The sequence below is a fragment of the Octodon degus genome, unplaced genomic scaffold (genome assembly GCF_000260255.1).
Source record: "Octodon degus isolate 3935 unplaced genomic scaffold, OctDeg1.0 scaffold00176, whole genome shotgun sequence".
Lineage (NCBI taxonomy): Eukaryota > Metazoa > Chordata > Mammalia > Rodentia > Octodontidae > Octodon > Octodon degus.
In genome coordinates this window covers 2705283-2718123 of record NW_004524752.1, presented here as the reverse complement: position 1 = coordinate 2718123, position 12841 = coordinate 2705283, and the positions used below count along the sequence as shown (strand labels likewise).

Here is a 12841-nt window from a genome sequence, read left to right as displayed (position 1 = left end):
CACATCAAAACAGAAGTGAGTTTAAATCCAACTTTAATCCAATTAATTAATTATTTTAATTAATTAATTTTGGGGGGTGTTGGGGATGGAACTGAGGACCTTGTGCTTGCCAGGCAGGCAAGGAGTTTTAATCCAACAGTTCCACATACGTTGACTCTGAGGCCAAGAGGTAGTGAATGACAGTTCTTCTCCCTACACTCTCCACCTTCCATCAAGTACATATCTTTAATCTTGGGGGTCGAGGAGGATGATGAGACTCCCATGGAGGCCCTAGATGTTCTTTGGCCTGAAGACAAATGGAATGCCAGAAATCTCCCTATGAGGCTTAGTAAGTGAGCTAAATGCACAAGGGTAGAAATAAATGAGTAACTAGAAATATGTAAACAATAAAACAATAATTTTTAATTATGTTTTTAAAAAAATCCCTGGCAGGGCTTGCTTACCATTGTAAGATCCAGGGCTCAAGCCCCAGAGACACAAAATAAATAAATAGAAGTCCCTAAAGAACCTCCCCTCATGTGTCCTCAGCCCGAATCTGGGGCCACCATACCATACTCAAATACTAAAGAAGACTCAGAAAGTGAGTAACCAACCAGAATGTTTCACTCCTAAAGGTTGTTTCTATGAGTAAAGAAAAAGAGCGGGCCAATCACTGTTGATTTCATAACCAGCAGTTTTTGTCAGTGTGTAAATATAAGCTGCTGACACTTCTTGGGGAAAAGCCATGGGGTTATGAATCCATGAAGGTGTAAAAGTGAGCCATAATCTGCCACGTCATTACAGGGGCCATCTGCACGCTCCTTTCTGACTGGAGGGCCTTGCATGCTCCTCTTCTACACTCTACGTGGGGGCACAGCCTCAAACAGAGAAAGTCATGGCATCAAAGAAGCCATTATTCTTGAACTCATTTGTTAGCCAGAAGATATTTATATTTTTCAAAAAGAACAATTCTTTTTAAAATTATTATTACTATATGTTTGCAGTACATAATGATTACATTCATTGTGAGGTACATGTACACAACACATTTCAATTTTTTCCCACCCTTTAAGATTTCTTTTCTTTCTTTCTATTTTTGTCTAGCGTGAGATTTAATTATTTTAATTAATTAATTTTTTGGGGGGAGTATGGGGATGGAACTCAGGACCTTGTGCTTACCAGGCAGGCATTTATGCCACTGAGCTATTTCCCAGACCCTACTTTATAAATTTTTATCAAGCTAATTATCATAAACACAGATTAACAGCCAGACTAACAGGCCAGAAAGCATATAAAACAATTATACTAAATCAAGGTATACTTTAGGAAGAACAATTATTGCCCTTGCATGACTTATAATCAAGGTGTGAAGAAAAACATACACATACTAGTAAGTAAAGGACGACATTAGTTACTACCCCTCCAGGACAGTTTTTTTCATTCATCCCACCAATATTACGGCATTCTTAGTTGTACTGTGAATTCCAACAGAAGATACGAAATCAAGATCTCTGTTCGAAGAGATTACATTCTAGTGTGTGGACACAAAGATAGCAAGTGTGAGATCAGTACACAAACAGGGAAGTGATAGGAGCTGTGGAGAGCCAGGCATGAAGGCACACATCTATAACTCTAGCACTTGGGAGGCTAAGGCAAAGAAAGTCCCCACCATGAGTTTGAAGCCAGCTTAAGCCCTATTTAAAAAAAAAAAAATGTGTGAGCCTGTGGGCAGGTGAGGTAAGACAGACAGTGGGGCGGGACCTCTTTCTTCCAGGAGGATCAGAGAAGGCTTGTCCTCAAAGGTAACAATCAACCTGAGACCTGAATAATGAGAAGACAGCTGTGAAAACATATGAAGGAAGAGCACTGCAGGCAAAGGGAGCAGCCCACAGAAAGGCACTAGGATGGGGACGAGGAAGAGAAAAAAGGTCAGAGGAGCTATGGCAGAGTGAGTAAGGGACAGTGGTGGTAGCTGAGCATGGCTCATATTGGCCTGGAGCAATAGGTCACAGGGACAACTGGAGATTCATTCAAGGCCTATGGGATGCAGATCTCCTGTGGGTGGTGAGGGACAGAAGACTGGCCTAAGCCACGAGGTGGCCTGCCTGTACACCCCCAATGGGTATGGCTTTAGGGCTGGTTTGGGCAGCAAAGTGGCATAGTACTAAAGAAACTTTCCAAGTGGAGGCATTCTTTGTGAAGTAGGCCAGGGATATAACTCAGAGACATAGCACCTTCCTGGCAAACACAAGGTCCTGAGTTCGATTCCCAGAACCACTCCCTTCCCCTCCCCAAAACCCATATGAAAGAAAGCAAGAACAAAACCTGAAGTCTGGCTACCTGGGTTGGAAGACTGGGGAGACGGGCTGGAGAGATGTGATGAGACCATACTGTGCACTATGCCTGCTAAGTTTCACTGAATAAGTGAATCCTCTTGCCAATTCTTTGGTTGGCAGGGTGAGTGTCTGAAAGGTGGGAGGAAGATGCCTCAGGTGAAGTCCACGGGCTTCTATCAAGAGGCCTCACTGGCACGTGTTAACTACTGGGATTAATTTAGCAAAGCCAGGGCACTGCTTTCTGTCCTGCTAGATTTCAGAGCTGTGAGGGATCCGGAAATGAGCAGGCACTCCAGAGAAGTCAGAATGAAGTCACACACATTGGAAAAACAAACCAGTAAGCCATCATACTAATTTATAGCAGAAAGTACCGTTTTCTGCGCACCCAAATGCCTATCTCCTATTCCCAGATACCATGTCATTAAATTAGTAGTGGCATTAAATTAGTAAAATAGCACGGGCAGGGAGCCAAGCGTGAAGGGACTTTCCACCTAGGCACAGTGAGCCCCAAAATTCTCCTCCCTCTTACGCCTAATTGTTCCTGGCTCTGTTCAGCCGCTTCCTCGTGGAGTATGACTCACCACTGCCAGGTTTGGTTCTCAGATGCCCCAACCAAAAACTACAACTAGAAGTGCTTAGTCCTGTACAGAGCACTCGGCGTGCATCATCATATCTAGTTCTTACAAGCTTATGCGATTGACTCCCCTCGACAGGGGAGGAACCTGGGATTTAGAAGGTTATGGACCTCGCCTGAGAACAGATGGCCCTTGAGTGATACAACCTGGACTCACTCAGGTCTGCCTGATGCATCTGCAGAAGGTTTTTTTCCTGTGTTTGTTTATCTTTGGTCATTGTCCCTTCCCAAGAGTCTTGTCCTCCGGACTGAGAACACATTTCGCCTTTTCCTACGTGACTCTGAGGGCAACCTCAGTTTCCAGATCACCACAACCAAGATGAGGCCTGAGGAACTCTCCAGAACAAAATTAAAATCTTTAAATACCTCCCTATTCATCCAGACTAGAACCAAGCACCTAGCCCGGGCTGCAGGCCTCCCCATAGCCTAGGCTCATGTCTTCTCGTACCTGTGTCCAGGCCGCACCAGAATCACTGTGGGAACTAAAAGTGGATATGTGATGGCTCCATTCTCTTTAGCCTCTGGCCTGGCCCCGGGGGGGGGGGGCTAATAGCCATATATAAACAGCAAAGCCATTCACCCTTGCCTGTCACGATTATAGATGTTGAACACATATTAATTCACTAAGACCACAAATTACCTTATGATACTGATACTATTAAGCAAACCTACTTAATAGATGAAATGACTGAGGCATAAGGAGGGTAATTAATTTGCCCAGAATCATTAGCAAGTAAGTAAGGGAGCTGGATTTATCCAGATAATCAGATCAAGAGCTATATGTTGAGTCGATTGCTGACATCCACCACCACTAGATTTCAGTTCCTGAATTTGGATGCTTGCTTTCTGATGAAAACAGGCTAGCAAGGCCTGACTTCCAGGTGCTAGGGTAGAGGAGAGAGAAAACCAACTGAGTCTGCAGGCATAAATTTGACTAGGCTCCTCAGAGCCCTCCTAGACCCGGGCTGGAACCACACAGGCCCAGTCTACTGTACAAATCTTGACACCGCATTTTCCCAAACTGAGCAAAGCAGTAACGTCAGCTTTGACATCAGCTCCTTCGAAATTCCTGGTTCTTCCTCCCTCAGCCCCACCCAGAGTACCGTATTGCTCGAAACAGATTTCATAATTGAGTTGAAAGGCAGTCTTGAGAAATAAAGCCTTTGTGAAGGCTATACTTAGCCATTTAAAAATAGCCTAGCCTAAAACAATTTGCATGTGTATGAGTGTGTGTGTGTCACTGTGTGCCCAATCGCCATCAGCAAAAGGGGGTGGCAGACTGGCATAGATCCTAGGTAGAAGAATTTAAAGGGAAGTAGAGAGTTCTGAAGGTGGTGCCTTAGCCTGCCATACTCCAGGACTGCTTACAAGAATCCAGCTTGGAGCACTGAGGAAAAAGATTGCCACTTCATCCTTCTCAGCTCAGTTCTGCCCAGGACCATGAGGGGTCTCTCTTGCTTTCAATCTTGCTATCTATTCTGCTAGTTTTTGGGCTTTGAGGTGTGTATTGAGCAGCTTCTCTGAGCGATAGCTGAGCCATGGGACAAGGTTCCAAAGCCTGAGGGGAAGGACATGATGGCGCAAGCACACATTTATCCATTTACCCACTGTGCACACTTTCTGTTCAGTCCTTGAAGGTAGTGGGCAAGGCAGGTTAGGAGGCTGTCATTTGTTCATGTCCTGCAGCTGACAAGGCAGAGGGGCCTGGATGTGAATCCAAGGCACATGTGAACCATTTTGGGATTGCTGTGGCCAGTATGAAGACACCAGCCAGAGTAGGTGTCCAGTGAGCAGGACCCCAGGATTTGCTGGGTACAGTGGAGATGACCAATATTTGCACTCTCTGGGACGAACAATGAGCAGGCATATGTGGACGAGCACTATACAGAGGATCCTCTTCTCAGAAGGACCTAACCCAGTATGCAAAGCTCCCTAGGTGTGGCATGGCAAGTTTGCCTAAATCAAGCTACCTGGGCCACACCCCAGCTCTGCCTCTCAGACCTACTCCAACATATTCAGGGCCTTGGGAAAGAGCACAGAAGAAAGCCACAGACCATCTTTCTAGGTATGACATTTTAAATAGCTTAAAGTTAGCTACCAAGCCAACAAAATGTTAAGTAAAATATATTTCAGCCTACTTTGACACATAAGTTTCATGACAACTTGAAGGCCAGGTTTGAGTTTAGAGTTCTATCTGAGGCTGATATGGCTCAGTGGTACAAGTGCCTACCTGGAAAGTGCAAGGTCCTGAGTTTGATTCCCAGTACACACACACACACACACACACACACACACACGGTAGCATTCTGAGGCTGAATGAAGATGAGAAAGTGAGCCCCAACCCACTGTCCACCCCTTCTCTTCCATTGCCCTGCTTAGTTACCCTTTCTAAGGGACCCATCTGGTAGCTGGACACTGGGACTGCATATTCAAGCTCCATCTAAAGCTTTCACAAAAGCTTCCTTGTGATCATTGACTGGGCCCATTCAGATGGCACCATCCACCCAAAGGAAGATGGACCCCAGAAAGAAGCCCTGAAGGCAGACAGACTCGGGGTCATGTAAGTGGGGAATTCCACAGCTTCCCAGTACCCAAGTGTGGCCCCAAGGTGGGTAGGCTCACTCCCAGAGGAGAGAGGCACCACCAGATAAGGGCCAGAGTAGGACCTTCTAGAGCAGGACTCCTCAAGGATGGGTCTACGGAGGTTGTCGTCACCAGTTTCTTATGTAACTTCAAACACTTTAATCAGTCTGTGCTTTGTTTTGCTTTCCTTGTCTATAAAACTAAGATAATTATAGGAAGGAGTAACTGAAGAATCAGTGAGTTTATTCAGTATGTGCAAAATGTTTACAGCAATACTTGGCAAATAGCAAGTATTACATAGATGTTAGCAATTAAATGTGATTATTATTCAGGCTTAGTCAGGCATCCTTACCATGTTAACACGCTCAGTGCAGAAAAACCTTGGTTTCCTGGCTGGTAAATGAGCAAGCACGAGCCTGGAGAAGTCAGTTCTCAACCCGAAGTTAGCAAGGAACAGGAACTGGATGGGGGGGTTGTGGACAGAAAGGAGTAGGACAGGGGGCAAGTGGGACATTCACTGCTAATCCACTCAGGCAAGAGACCTTGCCTTTATTCACTTCACTTTCCTGGGGCAAGAGGGAAAGAGGGATGAGGAAACTATTTAGTAGGACAGTGAGGAAATAAACACCACCATGGCCTGGTGTTGTGGCACACATCTGTAATCCTAGCACTTGGAGGCTGAGGCAGGAGGATCACTGAGAGTTTGAGGCCAGTGAGGGCTACAAAATGAGTTCAAGAGCAGCACGAAGAACACAGCAAGTCAACACAATGATTACTGTCAAGGGTAAAGGCAGCAAAGAAAATCTGAGTGGGCATATTGGGAGGAAATGACTAGTGAGGGGAGGTAGTGAGGAGGTAGTGTGCTATTGGACACCATCTCGGTAGGACAGTGTCATGGAAGCCCTCTCTGAGCACATGATCTGAATGAGGACAAACGAGCTGTGTAAAGAGTCATAAAAAGGGTGTTCAAGAAAAAAAGCAGCTAGCGTAAGGGTCCTAATGTAGTAGTTTTACCGGATTCGAGGGAAGGTTCTCATAGGGATTCTTTTAGAGTTCTTGGTATCCTGAAAAAAGAATTTCATGAGATACACAGAAATGCAGCAGAAGTGTACATTTGTTGAAGGGAAAAAGAAGATATGCTCTACAGGGTGAAGAGGGCCTCAAGGATAGGGGAAAGGGGTCTTTTGTACTCATAATTCTTAGGTTAGTTTTCCCCTCATGTAAATGAGGCATCAGAATAGTTGTCCCAGTAAAAACTCACTTGGCCTGGTGCCAGTTTTAAACTGCCCTATGGAAAGAAAGACTTGTAAACAAAAGGTTGAAACAGCACCTTTCTGATTGGTCCCAAAAACAGTGCCAGATTCAAATGAAGATTCCAAATATTGCTTCTAACTGGTTCTGAGTACAGTGCTTAGGGACTGGGGGGTCATCCTGAGTCCTCTGTTCTCTGCAATTCCTCTGAGTTTTTTGTTGTTGTTGTTGTTGTTTTTTGTTTTTTGGTGGAACCAGGAATTGAACTCAGGCCTTTGCGCTTGCCAGGGAAGCGCTTATTCCACTGAGCCATCTCCCCGGCCCCCCTCCTCTGAGTTTTTATGACTTTTGACACATTGTGTCCCATTAGTTATCTGATTTGTCCCAGCCCTAATCTGAGTAGCATGCTTAACAAAATAAGAAACAGAAGACCAATGTAGTTTAAAACTAGTTAACAAAGTGCTGAGGAGAGAGCTCAGAGGCCTAAGCCTGTCTGGCAAGTGCAGGGACCCGGGTCTGATCCCTGGTACTGCATGCCGTGTCAGCTCTGTGCCGAGCTAGCCACCGAAACCGGGCATGGTTGCGCACCCCTGTAATCCCAGCACTGGGGAGGCTAAGACAGAAGGATTGCTGTGAGTCCAAGCTGCATAGTGAGACTTTGTATTAAATAAATAAATAATTTGAAAACAACAACAACAACAAAAATACCTAGTTAACAAGGGGAAGTGTGAAGAGAGACAGAAAGCAGAAAGGAAGAGAGAGTGACCAGATCAAATACCAATCAAAATTTAATATGCCTCTCCACCTGTCTCATTAAAGTCCAGGTTCTGATTCAGCAGGTCTGAGGTGGAGTCTGAGGTTCTGCATTCTTAACATACTCTCTGGTCAGGGCAATGCTACTAGTGGCAAACCACACTCTCACTAGCAAGGCTGAGAGCAACAATTTTTTAAAAAAATGTATTTAGTACAGGGACTACAGGGTCTCACTACAAAGATCAGATTCGTAGTGATCCTCCTGTTTTCAGCCTCCCAAGTGCTGGGATTACAGGCTCGCACCACCACGCCCAGGCTCATTCACCGTCTCAGCGTGCCCCAGGAGCGGGGCAGGCAGAGGATACTGGAAATCAGACCCTGGTCTCTGAGTCTGCCTAAGCAGACGCTTTAATCAGCTGAGCTATCTGACCAGCCCCAACAACACATTTTATTATAACTACTTGTATTGAGAGACATTTGGATGGGCTTCAGCATAACATGACTTGATCTTGCTAGATTTTTTCAAAAACTTGCTCTGGCTATGTGGAGACTGGGTTAGGGGCAACAGTTAAGTCTGGAAAGCAATTTCAGGTGTAAATGACCCAGATGGAAGGTAGCAGGGGCCTGCCTCAGACTGGGCACTGAGAGTGGGGAGAGAAGTCGATAAGAAGCATGTGTTTGAGCCAGGCTAATTCAGTGGATGGAGGGGGCAGTCAAAGGCAGAACTGATGCAACTCTCAGGAGTGGGGCCTGAGAAAGAAGGTGGGGTGTCTTTACTAAACTGGCCAAGGGTAGAGGAAAAAAAAAAGCTTAAGCTTGACATCTTAAGACTGAGACGGCGCTATCTATTCCAGTGGAAATACTTAGTCAAAAACATGAATCATGAACTCAAGTGAATTTAGATCTTACAATATAGATTCAGAAGTGCTGATTTTGCAGGGGACACTTTCAATGCACAAACTCGGGGTGAGATTGCTTAAGGATACAGTGTGGGAGATGAGGAAGCAGTAGGAGGCAGACACAAATTTTTGGGCTTTCCAAACTTAGAGGTCGCAAGATGAGAGAGAGCCAGGAGATGGGGCTGAGGAGAAGTTGGTAGTAAAACACTTCGAGAACAAGTAAAATAGTAGGCAGAATAGTAGGCCTGGAAGGTGCCCACATTCGGATCTGAAGAACCTGTCAATACATTGCTTTACCTGGCAAAGCAGGCTTTGAAGATGCAATTAAGGTTAATAACCTGGGGTGGGGAGATTGTGCTGGATTATCTTGGTGGCCCCATATAACCATTCTTGTTTTGAAAAATAGAAAAGAAAGGCAGAAGGAGTCATGTGGGAGACTGTCAAGCAAGCTGTGCTCGCCTGAAAAAAGAAGCCCCATGCCTTGATCTTTACCTGAGCCTTACTTCAGTCCTACTCACTGAGATACACAGAGCTGGCTATATTGAAGCAGATGTTTCCTTAACTGGCCAAAAGAATGTGAATGAGACAGGTCAAGGCCCTGATGAACCTCAGAATGAATGACCAGCCAAGCAGATCAGAACTGAGACCCTGGCTGATGACTGCAATGGGAACTCCAGTAACAGCCTGTGAGATTCCAGGGCTAAGACATAAGGTAACATCTCAGTTGAGGCTATGGGATTCTGAAAGAGTTACACCTTCATGAAAGTAAAGGTGCCAGCCTTGCATACGTCAAGCTAACCATTGTACTACTAATCGGAGGATCTCTGAGCCTGGTGCAAGAGTGCTCTGTTTCTCCTTACAGCCATGCCTCAAAGTTTCTCTTCCTTGGCACGCTGCCACAATCCCCACTCACCTTCCTGATTGAAACCAATAAAAGCCATGAGCTCCTGGATTCATGGCCTTTTGTTCCAGAGAGTACTGGGTAAAGGCTGGCAAGATGGCTCAGTTGACTAAGAGCCTGCTTAAGCAAGCACAGGGATCAGGGTTTGATCCCTGGCACCACACACTGCATGGCCCCACTCCCCGGCATGCTGAGCCAGCCACTGAGACCCAGTGTGATGGCGCACACCTGTAATCCCAGCACTCAGGAGGCTGAAAAGAGGAGGATCACTACAAGTCTGAGCTGCATAGTGAGACCCTGTACCAAATGCAGAGAGCACTGAGTCATCCCAGAGGCTCACTTGTAGAATTCTCTCTTTGGGGATGCGGACCCTGGTATGTGCGGCCACCAGAGAGCGCTTGACGGGCAGTGGGGTGCAGGGCAGGAAGAAGGATATGAAAGTAAAAAAAAATCAGTGTGTGCTACAAATGTGAAAAGAAGAGAATAAAGGCTGCTGTTCATGATTGAATTTGGGATTTCATGCTGGAGGGAAAGTTATTTTAAACTCTGTTATCTTATTCTAATAAGTACCTCTCCTTAGGAAATTTTCAAGAAAGAAATTTGTGGAAGAATTTGCTTCTTCAATAAACCACAGTCTCTCCTCTACTCAAAGAACTCTTAAAGACTACTAGAAGGACAGAAATGAGTTAAACTGGAGGCAGGCCAGACAGCTCAGCAGACTAAATTGCCGGCTTAGACAGAGTGCAGGGGTCAGGGTTCAATCTCCAGCACCACAAGGATGCCAGCCCCACCTCCGGGGCATGCTGAGATGGGGATTGAGACTGGACCTGGTGGAGCGTGCCTGTAATCCCAGCTCTTGGGAGGCTGAAAACAGGCAGATCACTATGAGTCTGACCTACATAGTGAGACCCTGTAGAATCCTGTACTAAATGCAAAAAAAAAAAAAAAAAAAGGAAAGAAAAGAAGTAAGTCAAACTGAAAGCTCATCTGCATCTCAGAAAAAGACAAGGAATTTTGAGGCGTGAAGGTAGCATGGTGTCACCCATGGGTGATCAGGACACAGCCAGACAATGTGGACCAATTTCTTCAAACTACAGCTTTTCTGCTGTCTGCTCACAGTGTTGATGGTGGCGGTACTTGTCATCAGTGTGACTCTGGTAGAGCACTTGGACCGTGAGACTGTGTCCGCCACTTCCATTGACAGCAGTGGATGATTTGTTTCCTCCCAAGCTGAGGGCATCAGCTGAAATCCTTACTGTGGCTATGAGCACCCGAGCCTGTCCAGTCAGGTGCACATGGAAGAGGACTCCTTGTTGGCTGCCTTACAGTGGCAGGTGCCTGATGTGGGCCTAGTGCCCTTTGTGAAGAGCACCAGTCCTTCGGGTTTCTTTGTCATCTTGAACTCTGCAGACTTCTTCAAGTGGTGTCAATATTACAATGCCTGTCAACTCCAGTGGACCTGACTGGGTGACTGTGATTCCTAGCAAAATAAAAGAAACTTACAACTTAAGAGTATCTCAAGGCTCAGGAACTTTTCCTTCTGGGTATTTTTACAAAAACCAGTGGAGACTCAGAAAATTTAAGATGCGCCAGTTTAATGACCCTGACAACATTACAAAATGCTTGCAGAGAAAGATAGTGTATTTACTTGGTGACTCCACAATCAGGCTGTGGTTTGAATACCTTAAAGCATTTGCTCCAGATTTAGTGGAGTTTAACTCAGGTAGCCCTAAGAATGTGGGGTCCCTTCCTTACTGTGGACCAGGAATACAACATCCTACTCAAATACTGCTGCTAGGGTTCACCTATCCACTTCATGACTGTCTTTAGCACTCTGCTCCATTATGTGGCAAATGAACTGAATGAGATTGTGGGAGGAGAGAACACAGTAGTTGCCATAGCCATATAGTCTCACTTCAGCCCCTTCCCCTGGGAAGTGTACATTTGGCAGCTCAGGAACATCCATAGAGCAGTGGTCCAGCCCTTGGATCGAAGCCCTAAGACCATAGTGGTCATTCAGACAGCCAATGCCCAAGAGCTAGGTCCTGAGGTGAGCCTCTTCAACTGGTACAGCTTTCAACTGGACACTGTCCTTCAGAGGATGTTCTCAGGGGTTGGTATATACCTTGTTGATGTCTGGGAGATGGTGCTGGCCCAAGCTGCACCCACATAAAGTTATTGTGAAGAACCAACTGGACATGTTCTTGTCTTTTGTGTGCCCTTTGGAGAACTAGCCAGCCCTGGCAGAGACTAAAGGAATCACAGTCAGTGACCTTTCCTACTGAGCTGCATTACAGAAAGTTTATGGATAGTAGCCTATTGATAGTAGCATCATTGTGAAGCAGATACTATCATTAGGTACAGAATTTCAACAAAAATCTGTACGTTATATAATGAACTGTAAAGAGTTTAGTCAATACAGGTTACATTTATAGCTACCTATAGGATTTTCTTCCAATCTTAGCCATGGTAGAACCGTATTAACAGCACACACACTGTATTGCCCTTGTAACCAAAGACATCAATGGGTGTATTTCAGTTAGCTTCTCTTGGGAGTGGAGATTACTGTGCTAAACCATAAAAGAAATATTCTATTGGCCAAGCAATGGCCGTGACTCATCCACATGGCTGACACTGACAAAGGTTCTACAATCTGAGGTACAGGATCTCAGGATAAATCCTGAGGGCATTTCACTGACCTTCTCAGACCAAAAAGCTACAGCTCTTGTTGCACAGGTCCTGTTTTACCTTGGTCTTAACCATCCAGCAGAAAAGTATGAAGACGGAATATAGGAAGTAAAGCCATGCTGTTATGTTGAGCTGTGGGGAACTCAGGTCAATAATTTCTGACATTGCCAGTTAAACAGAAGACCCAATGCTATTATGGGCTACTGGACTCTTTTAGAATATTTTGCTGAGTTTACACACCTATAATATTCAATAACAGAACTTAGAAAAAATGGGGTATACAGATGAATGTCCATTTTGTATCTGTGTATTCAAAGTGGTTGGGATAGATAAATAGTTGCATTCTGTTAATGAATAGAATAATTTGTTCTAATGGTGTTTGTAAATAGGATATCAAGTCTGCATCTTGTACAGCAATTAACCACTAAGAAGAATATATGCAGTGTATTATTTGTTGAAACTGTACTTCCAATTTGATTTGAAACTGTCTCATTGCTATCTGTTTATCAATAAAACTTTGAAAAAAAAAGAAATATTCTAATTTAAATAGAAGGGACAGATTTTTTTGACAGTAGAATGTAGCTTATCTTTAAAGGAAATGGAACAGACCTTTGTGAATAGCACAAGTCATCCATCTTTGGGGAGTGAATTAGGGTTTATGGTCAGAGGCTCCTGCAATGCAGTGAAGACTGCCATGTCTCAGGGGTTTCTCTTGAGCTACCTTTTCTGAACTACTTGAAAAGACCAATGGTTTGGTCAGAGTTTTATAGTGAAGACATTACCAACTTTCTGTTTTCATCTAGGAAAGAAGCAGAAG

The 12841-nt window shown here is 44.8% G+C and overlaps 1 pseudogene; it reads left to right on the top strand.

The window, feature by feature from the left end:
• Nucleotides 1-10406: 10406 nt before the first annotated feature.
• LOC101562271 lies at nucleotides 10407-11646 on the top strand (annotated as a pseudogene).
• The last annotated feature ends 1195 nt before the right edge of the window (nucleotides 11647-12841 follow it).